This window comes from Anguilla anguilla, chromosome 8 (genome assembly GCF_013347855.1).
Source record: "Anguilla anguilla isolate fAngAng1 chromosome 8, fAngAng1.pri, whole genome shotgun sequence".
Classification (NCBI taxonomy): domain Eukaryota; kingdom Metazoa; phylum Chordata; class Actinopteri; order Anguilliformes; family Anguillidae; genus Anguilla; species Anguilla anguilla.
Window position 1 is genome coordinate 19125972 of NC_049208.1, and position 15835 is coordinate 19141806.

The 15835-nt window shown below is 41.0% G+C and overlaps 1 protein-coding gene across 1 annotated transcript in view; it reads left to right on the top strand.

The window, feature by feature from the left end:
* Positions 1 to 776: 776 nt before the first annotated feature.
* Positions 777 to 15835, top strand: part of basp1 (brain abundant, membrane attached signal protein 1) — a 46267-nt gene continuing 31208 nt past the window's right edge. The window contains exon 1 of the mRNA XM_035430755.1: positions 777 to 976. The gene's annotated coding sequence lies outside the window, so the exon portion shown is untranslated. The remainder of the gene's footprint in view (positions 977 to 15835) is intronic.

Below are 15835 nucleotides of genomic sequence, written 5' to 3' on the forward strand. Positions count from 1 at the left end.
TTCTGAATTTTAATCTGAGAGAGAGAGAGAGAGAGAGAGAGAGAGAGAGAGAGAGATGCGATGCAGTGAAAAAAAATGGAACCTACAGATGGGTTCTCTGTCAGTGGTGTTCTGGCAACAGTTTAGTCAAAACTACAAAGAAGTGATTTCAAGATATGTATTCTGTAATGGATTTTTGGTGATCCTCATACTGTCCTTCCAATTACTGTCCTAGCAGAGATAGTCCGGCAATAAACCAATCAGAATGCAGAACAAGTGTGCGAAATATGCAATATGCCCATGGGCAGGGGGCGCCAATGTTTTAAATTCCGCTGTGGAAATGCTGGATCTTGCGACAATCTATGATACAAGTCTAATCATTTGCATATATCACACAATAATTAATCTAAGAATTATCCACGTTAGCACCATAAACATGTACAAATACATAGTTGTAAAAATGTACGCATGGTGGATTCAGTAACGCATCACGCATACTATAATGTATAACCGTTGTAGGCTACTGTACACACTGTATATGCATTGAGTACTGGTGACCTAAATGATAATTGGGTTATGAAATTATGATTAACATTGTTTCCCGTAATACTGACGCATGTGTATGTGTGTTCCTTTCGTATTATGAAATGTTAAGGAATAATTTCGACCTCATTTTTGCCATAACCATTTCTCCAAAAAAAACAAAACAAAACAAAAAAACGCATTGAATGGAGGAAAATGGGTCTGATTTCACACCAGAACGTCGGTAAGATCCACGGTAACGTTACTACAGCGCCCTCCTGGTTTCAATCGCGCTATACACCCTTGAGTAGTGTGCGAACTGCCCCCCAGCTTGAGAGCGTGCGCGTGTATGAGATGCAGGGAGAGCCGCGCAGAGCACTACCCAAATAGGCACAGCTACCAAGCGCACAGACAGAGCCGCTGAAAAATAAATTCCACACACACTTCAGCAGGGAGAACTTCACAGCGAAGAACGGTAAGAGTCACTTAAATGTTCAGTAGATTTTTTTTCCCATTTTTCCCGTCATGTTAAGAGGGAGCGCATATTTAAACAGCTGGGCTATCTGGCTGTTGCTTCCCACTACCATCTATCTTTGGAGAGCTAAAGCGTAATTTGGATATATAGTGGTTTTCGATTGTGAAGATTTCACAATGAATGCACCATATACATTAAAAAGACAGTGTTGTTAAAATGTGCACTAAATAATTCATTTAATGTGAAGTCTAAGTAATATATAAAAAAAAAAAAAATACAAGCCCCGATAGTATTTTGTGAGAACATCTCCAAATAAAGGGGCGTAGGCTCTTTTCTGCACGTTGTCTTTAGCTAACTCAGTGTCATTTTTATCCAACACATGAAAAATGTGTTCATGGCAATGTTGATCGTGGGTTAACATTACCAATGCAAGAAAACGTTATTTTCCCCAAAAAGCTAGCTTTGTGACTATATGATTAATTCATCTGAAAAGTTGGCTATGCTATATAAAACAGAGATTATGCAGATTTTTCCAAAAACAATTATGTAAATTATGCATAAAATAATACCTGTTAATTATAAATCGTAATGGTTTAAAATAAGATTTTATACTCCACCTCTTTGTGTCTGGGGGTGTGCCTTATTGCTGCGCTGTACATCGCCGACAGATCACAATATTTTATATTACTTAGCCTTTTTAAGAAAACGTAGCCTAGCTGGTTTATAAAAGGCCGACCTCCATACAAACACGGCAAAATTGTGTCATGCTATGAAATTAATAATGTATACATTTTCTGGAGGCTTGCCCGCCAGAAAACGGTCCGTCTAGATTTTCTGACACATACGGGGGAGGGGGCTCAACAATCGTCATTGTTACTAGTATTAAAATGTGAACGTGATATGAAGCATGTAAAATAAGTAACTGGTCAATGTATGTTGTCGAATTCGGCATAGTATCATGTACCAGCGTTGCCAGCTGAACTATTCTACTATTCTGTCTGGAGAATGAATGACTTTCCTTAGTGATTGTCCGGGTTCTTTGTTTCAACGAAGCACATGCGCATTGCATGTAGGGTGTGGATGGGCGATTGATTTTCTTTCTCACCTATCAATTGATTGTCGGTTAATTTACAAGGCAATGAGACGACGATCCTTAAGAAAGAGAGTTGCAATTCCATCTGAATGTTTTTTCATCCATGCGTAATCAGGCAGTAAATATTTTATTGGTCTTAATCAAAGATGGGGTAGGATGAGATGAGGGAGTCACAAGACGCATCTCCAGTATTCATTTCCACCACGGACTAAGCTGAAAACTACACATCTTAAAAAAAAAAAAAAAAACGTTATTGTAATTTCCATTTTTACTCTCCGTTTGTGGTTGTTACTCGGGTACAGGAAAAACGTGTCACACAGTTCACATTTTTTGCAATGCAAATGATAGCTTTCTTCTCCTAATTGGAATAACACCTGCTTCGCAGACTGAACGTCGATGTCAGCTAGAGACAAAGTATTGCATAGATGTCATTTTTTGAGTATTGCGCACATAATCAGAATTGGTTGATTCCGAAGAAGAAGAAAAAATACTACTATTTCATATCGGAACCGGCTAACTGGTTACGTATACGTCAAGTGTTAAAGTGTTCACATTATTTATGCCTGAAGCTGTATGCTATGCATTGTTCTGTTCTATGGAATGCCCGACGTCAGCCAGTCGTGTCCGCCGTCTCCACCTACAACCACAAATAAAAACAATGTTTGCAGAATGACCGAGCGAGAGAATTAATACATGTCGACGTTCTTAATTCTGCTATATCTGTATTCTGCTATATATGAATCGCGCTGTCAACCTGTTAACCTATTCTGTCCACATAATATTTGAGAAGGGGAAGCGTCCGCATGTCTCCCTATTCCCATATTGCCTTGTGTGTTTGAAGAAACAAGTCGACAATTGACGCAGAGTGCCTCGCGTCCCTTCGTTATTCCAAGGTACTGGCAATTGGAGTATATTTAATATTTTCAGACAATTCCATTTGAACGAAAATTCGATAGTGATGGCTGTTTCTTTCTTCAAATGATTCGCTTTTGTGCATGACAAAAATGGCTGCCACTCGACCGTACAAATTCCCCAATCTTATCTTCCATGTTTAACAGAATGTATATTATTTGTATTGTGCTGCAGGGACAGTAACGCCCCCCTGCTAGCCTGGGTCATGCATTTTTGTTGAGCGCCTCAGTTGAATTTAGGTGTAATGTGCTTGCCGATGCTCATTGAGATAATTTGACCAGGCTTAGGCTAAAATGGATTCATCATAGAGAACAGAATTTTTAACATTAGTTGACATAGGATTATCTGTATGAAAAAATGTCACATTAGATACCTAAATATATCTTTTTGTAACTGTAATTGCTGTACATTGTTCAGCTGGTTCAGAAAATGAACCTGGAACAGAGATGCACAATGTAATTTTGCATGAGCATGCTTTTGGCCATTGTGAACAGGTGTCATCATGAACCACTCCATCTCAAGATCTATTTTCTGTGTTGTAATGGAAATGTGCTGACCAAAGTTGAGTTGTGCAGATGGGAAATGAGCCTGTACTCACACATTTGGTCAGTCTCTGATAGCCACCAATATCAAAATACCTAAGTAAATGGTGCCATTTAAATTTCCAAAGGAAGGATAATTATTCACGCAATAATTATTATGTGAAATGGATTTGCCAAAAATGATAAACATTTGATAATAGCACATTGCTGAAGCATCCATGTTGTCTTTCTGTCTGTAGTCTATTCAGGCTGCAATGTTAGTTTGTGTTGCATGTTGGGTAAAAGCAGGCACATTTCTTGTGAATTGTGTGTTCCACTGCTGAGAAGTGGCAGTGAAGGAAATTGCAATATAAACATAGAATAGAGTCTCATTATTCAGAAGAAAGCACTTCCAGGCAAAGACATGAAATGGACATTGCCAGCTGGCAAATTAAAGCCAGGAATATCTGACAAAGGATGGGTGCTGAAGGAACAAGTTATTTGTGAGGAGTGGGGACACAGACAGACTCAGTACCTTAGGCCCATTAATGTAGCAGGGGGAGGCCCTCTCATACATATAAGGTGGGGGGGTGGGTGGGTGGGGGGGATGGGGGAGCTGCAGAATGCTTTAAAAACAGCATTTTTGGTGGGGTCTCAGTCCTGACATCTGATTGGTGTCATGGCCAGTGTGGTGTAGTGGTCAGGATTAGGCGCTAGAAGGCCAATACTCAGTCATTTGAACATTTGAACATCACTGATTGATTGCTTGTAATTGTGTTCTGACAGGTTTTAATGAACAAAATATGAGGACATTTGTATTTGGTTTGAAAAATATTAATAAGGAAATTCATTGATATTATTAAATTCCCAGAAATTTAAAGTAAATCTCTTTGGAGAGAGTCATCATTTGTACAAGAACTTGAATTTCATGCAGTGTTTGAGGAAAAACACAATTCAATTATTGCAATGATTTGTCTTTGGAGACTTTGCATATTCCGACTTAAAATAATTAAAAATGCACATCTTCATTTAGGACGCAATGCACATGTGTTAATGAGGGATGTGTATACCATGTGTGTGAATGGCAAAAAAAGCTTTCCAACTTGTTATGCCAATCCTGTCATATGCCTTAAATAAATCGTGACAAAGGCTATTGGTTCGAGGGTCATTTTAAAAATCATTCAGGGAATCCCATTCCTAAGGATATCTTGCTTTGACTCTTTTGTCCTCAATGTCTTCTCAGTTCACACACCTTCTCCTTGTCCAAGTGGACACCAAGATAATACAAATATCAGTCAGGAATCAATTCAGAATGGAACGTTGGGCTTTGTTCAGTCTAAGAGAGACGGGACATATCTCCAGTTTCAATTTATTTCTCTGCAGACCACCCCAATGACTGCCCCCCCCCCCCCCATCACACACCTCTGTTTAAGCCAGATCTTTGTCCAAAATTTTGGTACCAGGCATCATGACTGGAAAGGACAATTTTGCATGAATTTCAATGCAAGGTAATATTATGAAGACTCCTTCCTTATCCATTTTTAAATGCTTCTCAACATGGAGTATAAAAGGAGAGATGGGGGAGGGGGGGTGTCAAACTCAAATCTTTACTTTGGTGTTAATATACAACAAAAGCAATGAGCTTTGTGGAGAGCAAAGAGGCACATCTGTAATTTCTGGGGCCCTGCCACATACTCTGACAAGTCCCAGTTCTGTCACTTTCCATCCAGTGGATGAGTGCCGGCTGAGAGGACGTTCCTGCAGGAATTTTCGCACATACCACTGCATGTTCTCAGGGCGGGAGCTGTACTTGCGGGAGGCTGTCTTGTTTGGCAAGGTGGCAGTAGTTGGTAGCTGTGTGTGGGTTGGGGGGGGGTGGGGATGGGTGTCCAACAGCTGACTGAAAGAGACTGGGGGGGAGGGTTTTGGTAGTTGAGGGGGTGGGGTGGGGGGGGGTGTGTTTGGGTAATGCCCCAGGTCCGTCTCTGGTGAACGAACAGCCGTGGCTGCAGGGCTCCTCGCTGCTACTGGGTCCACGTTGTCCTCAATCGGCAGTCCTGAGTTTGACGGGCCGGGCCCTCCACTCGGGTGCCGCCCGTTCACCCAGACAACGACGGGACAGCGAGGCTGGGCACAGACATGTCAGCCCAAATCTGTCTTATTGGGGCGGCTGCATCGTCTGGGCTGACAGGAGGACAAAGAGGAGACGGCGGTGGAGGCCGGGGGCCACCAGCCAATGGTGGGAAAGCAAAGTATTGCATTCTCTCAGGTTTGGGAGGGGGGGTGGGGGTGTAGTCATGGGGGTGGTCAGCTGCGATATAGATTGAAACCAGAGATTTTGCCACTGTCATTTGGCTCTGAGACCAGGCAAAGCCCAACATTTCATTCTGAATAGATTCCTGGCCAATGCATGCCATCGTTCGGTGTCCAGAATAACTCTGACAGTGGAAAAGGAGGAGATGTATGAACTGGGAAGATAATTGATGATAAAGGAGTTGGAACAAAATACTCTTTAAATCTGTAAAGCCTATGGATGTTGCAGCGTTCCATTAAGACAGTTCATTTTTTGCTCTGTGTTGCACACTGTGTATGAAATATTACAGGCGCCTTTCCTCGCCAGTCCTGTTTTAGCTGTTTTTATGCCAGGCCTGGTTTGACCCAACTGCATTAGTGTGTTTTCATAGTTATTCACCGCCCAGCCCCAGACACTGTCTGTGTGTCGAGGAGCTGCTTTCTCACAGCACTGGCCTATCATTTCCCCCTGGACGGAGGAAGATAATATCCTCTCTATGGCCACTGGTGGCATGATTGATTAGGTGGCCATCTTGGCAGTCTCTCTGCCTTCCAGCAGCCTCCTTGTGAAGATCACATGGAAGCTGCCTCCAGATTATTTTCTATCCAGTGCACCTGTACAGTGCAATATTATATGACACTTCAGTGCTTTGCGTTCAAATGCAGCATGCGCGAGCAATTTAAATCTGCTATTGATTTGAGTACTGGGCCGAAGTAGCCAGACAAAATAGTGTCTGAGTGATCAATGAACATAGAGAGAATCTTTACTTTGGATCATGAGAGCAAAATAATTGTGCTTTTTAGTTTCTGATAGTGGATGCCCCACATGGCCAAATACACATATTGTATGTGAGATGAGATTTATTGTCAGGGAAACATCTATTATTTATCTTTGTTCTCATAATTCAGAATGTTTATATTGTGTTTATGCATCTGTGTGCCTCAAAATGGATGCTGAACAACCTTGACCAAAATCAATGTAGGCATTTTTTTGGTTTAAGTAGAAAGCTTTCTACTTCTTTCCTGTCCAGTTAGCATCTCTTGGTTCATGGATAATGAAGTTTATTATTGCTCCGAAACATTACAGTTTCTGAGCTGTGAGATTTTTTTGTCATGGCTGTCAAGTTTTGTATAAAGATGGGCCCTTTGTCTGTCTGAAATTTCACTTGATGTGACAGGCCCCACTGTTCTGAGCAATGAAGGCATTCTATTTTTCCATCTTTCTCTTCTTATGCTCCTCAAAACAATGTGAATATGAATAGAGAGTGATAGTTGTAAAGAGCCCAAACTTGGCAATTCACTTCTCTTCGTAATAACAGCTCAGGAGCAAAAAGCCAAATAGGAAAAAAAGAAGAAAGATAATTATAGGGCGTCAGACCCACAGAGGGCATGGAGGGAGGGTTTGATTCAGCTTTTAAAGCTAAAGTCCTCCTTGGGAACATAATATATTCCAGAGCAGCAGACTGATGAGAACTATTTAATAGAAGCGGTGGCTGATAGGAACTGTTTCCTGAAGAGATACGTGCCACAAGATTGTCTGATCACAAATATCTGCCACAGATACAATCGCTTTTAAGAGCCCAATGCAGCACAAACCTGGGGCAATTCACTGATAATGGCACTCCACTTTGGCGGAGACTTTATTTTTGGAGGTAGTTCCAGACAGGTTGACCTGTGTGAATAAAGCATGTACCCTACCACTGTACTGTATGTCTATCAAAATAAAAGACTTGGCTTCTATTTATTTGCAAGTGCCCTGGTCACAGTCAGCTTGAACCCATTTAATAAAAAATAAAAAACTGTCATAGGTGTCACTCATTCATGTAGCTGGCTATATACTGTGGAAGGTTAAGGTTATAGCACTTTGCTAAACAGATTTCACTTTGAATTTGAAATGACAACTCTCAGAGTTCAGTACTTTAAACGTCTACTATGCTCAGTTGCAACATTTTGAGGGTGAACTCTCAAGCAAACCAGACATTCTAAAAAACTGCGGTGCTAACAGATGTGTATAGATATTTGTCTTACACAGACAAGTAGTCCCTCAATACTTGTGAGTAAACCACCGCCTTTTACGTAACAGCTAGAGTAGCCCTTGCCCTGTGCTTCAGTCAAAATACCCAGCCCAGGGAGTTTTTTTTTCTGGTTCTTGTAACTATCCAATTGGATTAGGAAGAGCCGGTGAATTCCACAGGCTTCCCGTGGACTTTGTGTGTATGAGGAAACTGGGCGTTAGGTGCCTGCCATGTCCTCCTGGCATAATATTACCACTTTAACAAAAACCACTGATTGCAGTAGCAGCGTGGATTTTCTGGTCAAGTATCAACGCTGCAGTTACATCTAATGACAGCCAACAATAACAACTGGTGCAGCTGATCAAATGAAAATAAATAACGACTGGTGCGAATGATGTTTATGCGTTCTGATGCAGGCCCTCCATTGGATTGCCTTCTTCAGGGTATTGTTTCTCATTGATTGGTAGTGCTGAAAAACTTGTATGCCCATCCAGCATTTGAACATTAGAGATAAGGACAGTGAATTTAATGAGGAACATGATAAAAGTGTAAATATATATGTGTGTGTGTTTGTGTGTGTGTGTATATATACACACTCACCGGCCACTTCATTAGGTACTTGCTAGTACCGGGTGTGGTCTTCTGCTGCTGTAACCCGTCTGCTTCAAGGTTCGACGTGTTGTGCGTTCAGAGATGCTCTTCTGCATACCTCAGTTGTAACGAGTGGTTATTTGAGTTACTGTTGCCTTTCTACCAGCTCAAACCAGTCTGGTCATTCTCCTCTGACCTCTGCCATCAACAAGGCATTTTCGCCCAAAGAACTGCCGCTCACTGGATATTTTCTCTGTAAACCCTAGAGATGGTTGTGTGTGAAAATCCCAGCAGTTTCTGAAATACTCAAACCAGCCTATCTAGCACCAACAACCATGCCACTTTCAAAGGCACTTAAATAACCTTTCTTCCCCATTCTGATGCTTGGTTTGAACTTCAGCAGATCGTCTTGACCATGTCTACATGCCTAAATGCATTGAGTTGCTACCACGTGATTGGCTGATTAGATATTTGCGTTAACAGGCAGTTGAACAGGTGTACCTAATGAAGTGGCTGGTGAATGTATATATGTGTGTGTGTTTACAAATTAGACTGAAAAGAGAAGCAACACATATTTTATTATATGGCAAAATATACGGCATGTATTCCATGCCTGACATATTCAATATTAACTAGTCAGCAACTGCATACATGCGTTTAACAATGCATTTCCTTTTATAAAAGATTTGTTGAGTACACCTTTGTCAAGCCTGCTATCAGTGTCAGAGAGTTATGAAATAATTATCCCCCACTATATGATGTAACAGTATTGAATGAAGCAACTACTGCATTTCTCAAGTATATTCCAAGGTGCAGCTATTTCATTGACAGACTTATTTAAGGTGATTACCAAACACCTCTGTTAAAAGCAGACTAAGTTCAGAACTTCTGTGGTTGGGTGGTTAAGCCAGTCGACAGACAGCTGTTCTCATTTTTAATGTTTTTTTCCTGGCCATTTAAAGAACAGACCGTTTATAGTGAAAGATTATAGAAAACCCTTGAAAATATTCACAAGAACACTTACTGTGTGTCGTTTTCCAGAGGAAAATTGTTCATAGCTCATTATTTTGCAGCCTGTATGATTAATGTTTTATTTCAGTTGATGGATGGTTCCTTTAATGTTGTGGTAACCTTGTTGAATAGATTTGGAGATCAATTTAATTTTTGGGATATCCACCACAGATGGAACAAGCTTGGAAGCATGCTTGACTCTACTGGCATGCAAGCTTGTGGTTTATTCAACTTCCTTGATGGTCAGATGACACATTTTTGATCGGTACACATTAAACTAGAAGCTCTTGTCCTCTCAAAACCAGAAGGAATTGTACTGTCCCTGCGGAAAATAATCTTGTTCTGCTCACAGTATAACCATATGACACCTCCCACACACACCCCCTGGGTGATTTGAACTGTGTTCAGTGAGTTGGATCCGTTTCACATAAGTAGTCTGACATGGCACTGGAGCGCGTTTCTATGTAGGTCAACGGCAAATTGGCTCCATGGTTAGCTCAACCTCTGGATCCTGGAAGTTATACTATAGTCAGCCTATGCATTGATCTATAAAATATCTGTCATTTGTCTCACTATGATTGTTCCAAGTCTTTGCCGAGTCAATTCTCTATCTTTTGACTGAGTGCTGCAAGGTGGTAAAATTAAGATGCATCTTAATTGGATTTTAAATGCATTCATTTGGGAAGACGCTTTCCCGAAAGACTGAGCAATGTGTGTTATCTTGCATTGTGTGATGTTCTGAGCTGAACCCCATGGTCAAACTTGATAAAACAAGCCTTAGAAACTGTTAGAGTAGCAAAACAGGCAGAATTGGTACAATTTATATCAGTTACATGGCTGAGGAGTGGTACTGAAACAGAATATGAAGAAACACCCTCAAGATGAGACCAAACGGTCAAAACATTGTTGGAAGAACGTTGGAAGTGCATTAGAAACCCTATCCTCTTTCACAAAGGGCAATCCATCGTGATTTCGTAGGACTTGGTTGCACTCCATACAGATACAAGTAGCTATGGTTTGTAGAGATATAGGCATAGCTCTTTGTCTTTTGGTCTGCCACTGTGAGGATTTTTGTATTGTTAAAAGACCCCGTCCAACAATGTTCTGTGCTTATCGTTTAAAAGATTCCATATTCAGTTGTCTTAGCTGTCGGCACCATTTCAAAAGAATCTATTGGGAAAACATTGCCGTATAAACCAACATTTAAAAAAGCAGCACATAGTTGTTTGTTGGTTTATTTGTAATTATGTTATTATTTTAATTTTAATTAATTATTTATAGATTCTTGCAATAGCAATAAAGCATTATCATTTGCAACGGTTCATCCAAATGTACTATCTTGATTTCAGTTTAATATTCACTGAAAAAGCCCCTACCTGAAAATGCTATTTACTTTCGAGAGGCTGTTGGAATTAATGTTCTCTTAAAACCCAATATTGCTCTTACTGCAGCAGGGGTATGAAGCTATATTCGATCATTTACAAGCCTAAGTCAAAGATGCAATTCATTCAATGGCCAAGCTGTCAATTATAATGGGTTTTCTGTCATTATCTGAAGATGAAGTGCCTGTATAAGGATACTCATTCTCCCTATAATTTACCAAAGCATGAATTGTAACAGCTTGCAAAAGCACCCATAAAAATATAACATGGGGAAAAAATTACAATACATAAATGACATATTCTGCATGCAAATTTAACATTAATTGGAAAATACACCAGTTATGGCTAATTATTTGTGCTGTGTTTTTGTCAATAACTGAATATACTATAGAATGCATTACAAAATGATACTGTGGCAAGATGCATTTTCAAAAGAGTTAAAAATGGCATGCACGAAAATAAGAAAAAGATGGATGTATCTTTAAAGTATATGCAGTATATTTAAACTAGTATTGGTCATATAGTAAATTTGGATCTCATATTTGGCTTCGTATTGAGATATTCCACGTTAGGGCGTGTGTCGTTGAAAAACAATGAACAGCTCACTGTTGCTGGAAACTCCCCGTGCAGCACAGCTGAGAAAGACAGTAAGATGGAGTTTGTCGTGAGTGATCCGAAGCAAGCCGTCCACTGTGGCTGTGAGCTCCATCTTGTTTGCTTGCTTGGCGCCTCACACGCGCACAGTGGCTGGCTGGCATCCATCCGTAACCTAGCAACAGCAGCGAGCGAGCTGCCAATTAGAACGTGGCTGGGGTTGGTACTCATTAGCCGGCTCGGACAAGCAGCCATGTCGCGAAGGGAAACGATCGGTTTTCTCACATTGCTGAAAAAAGGGGAATGTTCGGCGAATGTGGTTCGCTTTGTAAATGGCTGAATCTGCACACGGCCCATCAGATGTGATAAATGAAGGAATATCTCTGTATTCCATGGCATTTATATGAGGTATAATTTAAGATCACCTCACATATGGACTGAATAGGCATGATAAAAAGATTTTTGATTGCATGTTTTTGATGTTACAGACCCCTCCCATAAAATGTGTTCTTCATTTTTTTTTTAGGCAGAGATAAACAAAAGAACACGGGCCCTTAGCGGAACATAGCAGAACCATGAAACGCAGTGGTTCTGAGTTCAGTGATGTGACATCTGTCTGGCGTCAGAACCTGTGTCCTATGGTGCAATAAACACTGTAGAAACTTAAAGGAAAATACCTTAAGAGTATGCATGCATTAAGCTGGATAAGGCTTACCAAATTGCCCTCCCCTTGTAGCATTTTCTGCAGCTTTGTCAGAGGATTAGCAGAAAGTAAATTGGTTTATAGTTGGAAGTACCAATTTTATTCCCCAACTGCACAAAATGAATCCTTATTTTTAGTCCAACAACTACTTTTTATTATGATTGAAGGACAGTATGGTTCATTACTGGTTCAACATTCTGTTGTCTAATACATCTTCATTAAATTCTTCCAACAGTCTCAGTTTCAGTGTACCTCTCTAAATATAGCAACAGGTAGGCACGCATCACTGTAATGCAATGTATAGGCATTGCAAGTTATTAAGCCACATACAGTGAATCATGGGAGAAAACAGGTACATTCATCAGGAGAATTACAGCTTAGAGCAGTTCTGGCATGTCAGCCCCCGCAGCCCGCAGTTTTACTGCGGCCTTGGCCCCGGAGCGTTTAAGCGTGTCAGTCTCTGTGTAAACGGCCGCACTCTGCTGTTCGGTCCTCTTCAGTGTTTGTGCTTTAACGGCTCTGTAAGGGGCTCCGAGCCAAAGCTTTGTTTTCATTTATGTGTATCTGTGCAACTTGCCCACATCCATTGTGGCGGGACGTATTTGCATCATCACAAAGTGTGTGTAAAAAAGGCCTGTGGATACATACTCTACCTTTCACATTTTTAAAGAGTAACAGACATACAGCTGCGGCCAAAGATTCTCTATTTTTACCAGATGCCAGAGTGATGCCCTGTGCTATGTCAGTCACTGCTGAGGTTTTATATGAACTATATCTTTATCTTCAGCAAAAGAACCTCCTCGATGCCAATCAGTCTGGTTTCAAGTTTGTTTCACTGTAACAGAGGGTCTTCACTCTGCAAGAGTTAAGCCACTCAGTTCCGTTGTCATCCTACTTGACTTGTCTGCTGCATTTCTTACTATCAGCCACTGGATTCGTCTATCACCTCTTGCGATGGGAATCTCAAGATCCACCCGTAGATGCTTTGATTCTTCTTGCTGATGAATCTTTTCAGGTCACCTGGTGGGGATCTCCTCCACCCACCTCCTCTTGACTGTTGTCCCACAGGGCTTGGTGCTTGGTCCCTTTCTCTTTTTGCAATAAATCACCTAGTCATTATCTCAGTTCATGGCATATTGCATCACTGCTATGCTGATGAAATTCACTTTTTTATTTTCTCCCTCTGTCCGAAGGAGTGGCAAGTTCAGGCATGTATTTTTGCATGCCTGTCTGACTGGCATTGCAGCCTGGATGTACACCAATCATCTGAAGCGCAACCATTTGGAATGCTACTGCCAGAATTCACATCTCACCATTTCTGGGTTGGGCCTGTTAGCTTCAGGCAAATCTTAATGCTACAACATGCAACCATACTTTAGAGGGATCTGTGCTTCCCTGACAGTTTGGGGATGGTTCTTTCCTGTTTCAACAATAATGCCCCTCGGCACACAGCTAGGTCCATATAGAAATGGTGTTGTTGTGAGAGGTGTGGAAGAACTTGAATGCACAGAACCCTGACCGCAACTCCATCCAACACCTCTGGGATCAATCGGAATGCCAACTGCGAATCAGGCCTAATCGCCCAATCAGTGCTTGGCCTCACTAATGGTCTTCTGGCTGAATGGAAGCAAATCCCTGTAGCGATGCAGCAACATCTAGTATAAAGCCTTGTGTGTGTGTGTGTGTGGTGGGGGGGGGGGGGGGGGGGGGGGGGGGGGAGGGGTGGTGTGTAAGTAAGGTAAGCAAATAATATATGCCCATAAAAGATTATGAGGGCAGAGCTGTATGCAAACATTATATTTGCTATTCCACTATTCCAATGTCAATGCAAAAGAGGGCCTTGAGAACTTGATAAATTTGCCCACAGATACGCCAGACACAATTTGCGTGATGTGACTCAAAGTGTCCCTGCGAGGGCTGTGATATTTTTTACATGAGACATAAATTTGTTGGCACGGTGGCCTGGGTGTTCTTTTTTGTTTAATTTTTTTCTTTTTTGTCTCGTTATTGGTGTTCCAGGCTGAGCAGTGGATGTGCAGTCACGCAATAAATTCGCCTTTTTTCTCTCATTGGCGAGGGTGGGGAGGGAGGCACACTGGGAATAAATGTGGTACGTGTGTGGTGCAGGGGATCCTCTTGGGATCAGACAGCCGCGGGCTGATGCGACTTACCATATGTGGAAAGTGTAACAGAAATATCCAGGAAGGAATGGTTTACACTTGGAGGCAGCTCAGTTTCTCAAGGAATCTTCACGATTTCACACATCATGTTGATTTTGCATCCCCTCTAATGTATCCTGGCCATGAAATTGTTCTTATGCCACAAAAAGAAAAGAAAAGAAGCCTTACACACATATAGAACCTTCTAGGTACTGCTTTCATTTCTGTGATGCAATCTGAGACACAGGCAAGATTTTAAGAACTGTACAGTAGACAGAAATGCTAGGTTATTGCTCACATGGTACTAGACCTGTGCTATAATGGTAAGACAGACTGCGTGGTGTGTGTGTGTATGTGTGTATTTGCTTGCGTCCATGAATGCTCACTTGTCTGTATATATCTGTGTGTGTCTATGACTGTGCTCATGTCCATGTGTCCATGTGCATCATGCGGAAAACATCTGGTTCTCCACAGACCCTTGGCAATTCTGTGGTTTCTGCACAAATGATGCTCTTTATACAACTGTTCACCTTCCCCACCAAAAAGCACCTACATTTTATACCTTCCTCATATTTGTAGAAGAGGACGTTAGACTTACTGCTATTTGCTCAGTTCATAACATATTAATTCTTTATACATTTGTGAAGGTGGTTTTATGCCGTCCATATATTATTATACACATATACTGTATGTAGGCACACACATGCATAAAAGATCTACATACACTCAATAAATGCATTGACTTTATATTTGCTGAACTTCTATAATGGGGCATTGCTTATACAAGTTTGAATGTGTTAATAGTCACCCATCTGTTCTATGGACAAGCACAAAAGGAAGACCTGCTAGAAGCTTTTTATAAAAACAGTAATTTCCCATTTACCATGTTGAATTTGCTTTGGATCTCTAATAAACAACAATGTAGAGATTACATGCCACACATGATATACTATGCCATTCTTTTTATAAACATCATTGTCTTCCAGGTGCATGGAAGGACAAGTCAAGAAGTCTAAAAAAATTATTTAAAAAATGATAAATACTCCAAACCAGCCATTGTTGGAACGGAGGCAGGAGGGACTGGTTGAATAAATATTTGACTTATTCAACAAGCTGTCTGCTCAACCTCAACTGAGCAAATGTATGAGGGCCTCAATCGCTTGTTCCAATTACTCCAACTTCTTTGAGAAGAAGGCGTCCATTTTGTGAGCTGATACTGGTGAGATCCAATAATTTGAGAGGTTATTTCCAACATTGCATGTAGAAGCTTAGCTTTCTTTATTTTGTGCTTTCGTTAATAAAAAACTGGGATTCTATCTGTGAGAAAAAGGAAGAACCCCAATGCTTGTTGTGCATGGGAGTTCTGTCAGTAATTCACCATATGCTTACAGAGCATTGAACATATAAACATATTCATGGGAGCATAGAATTTTCTAGTTTGAGAGAAACCATGAGGTTACATTAATTCCATTTGTCTTAGAGCAACCACAGTCAATTGCTTGTCTTAACCAGTTAAAAAGGTGTTGCACTGGGGGCTTCTGGGTGAATAATTTGATTAAAGCACCACAGTGTGGTGCATGGATGAG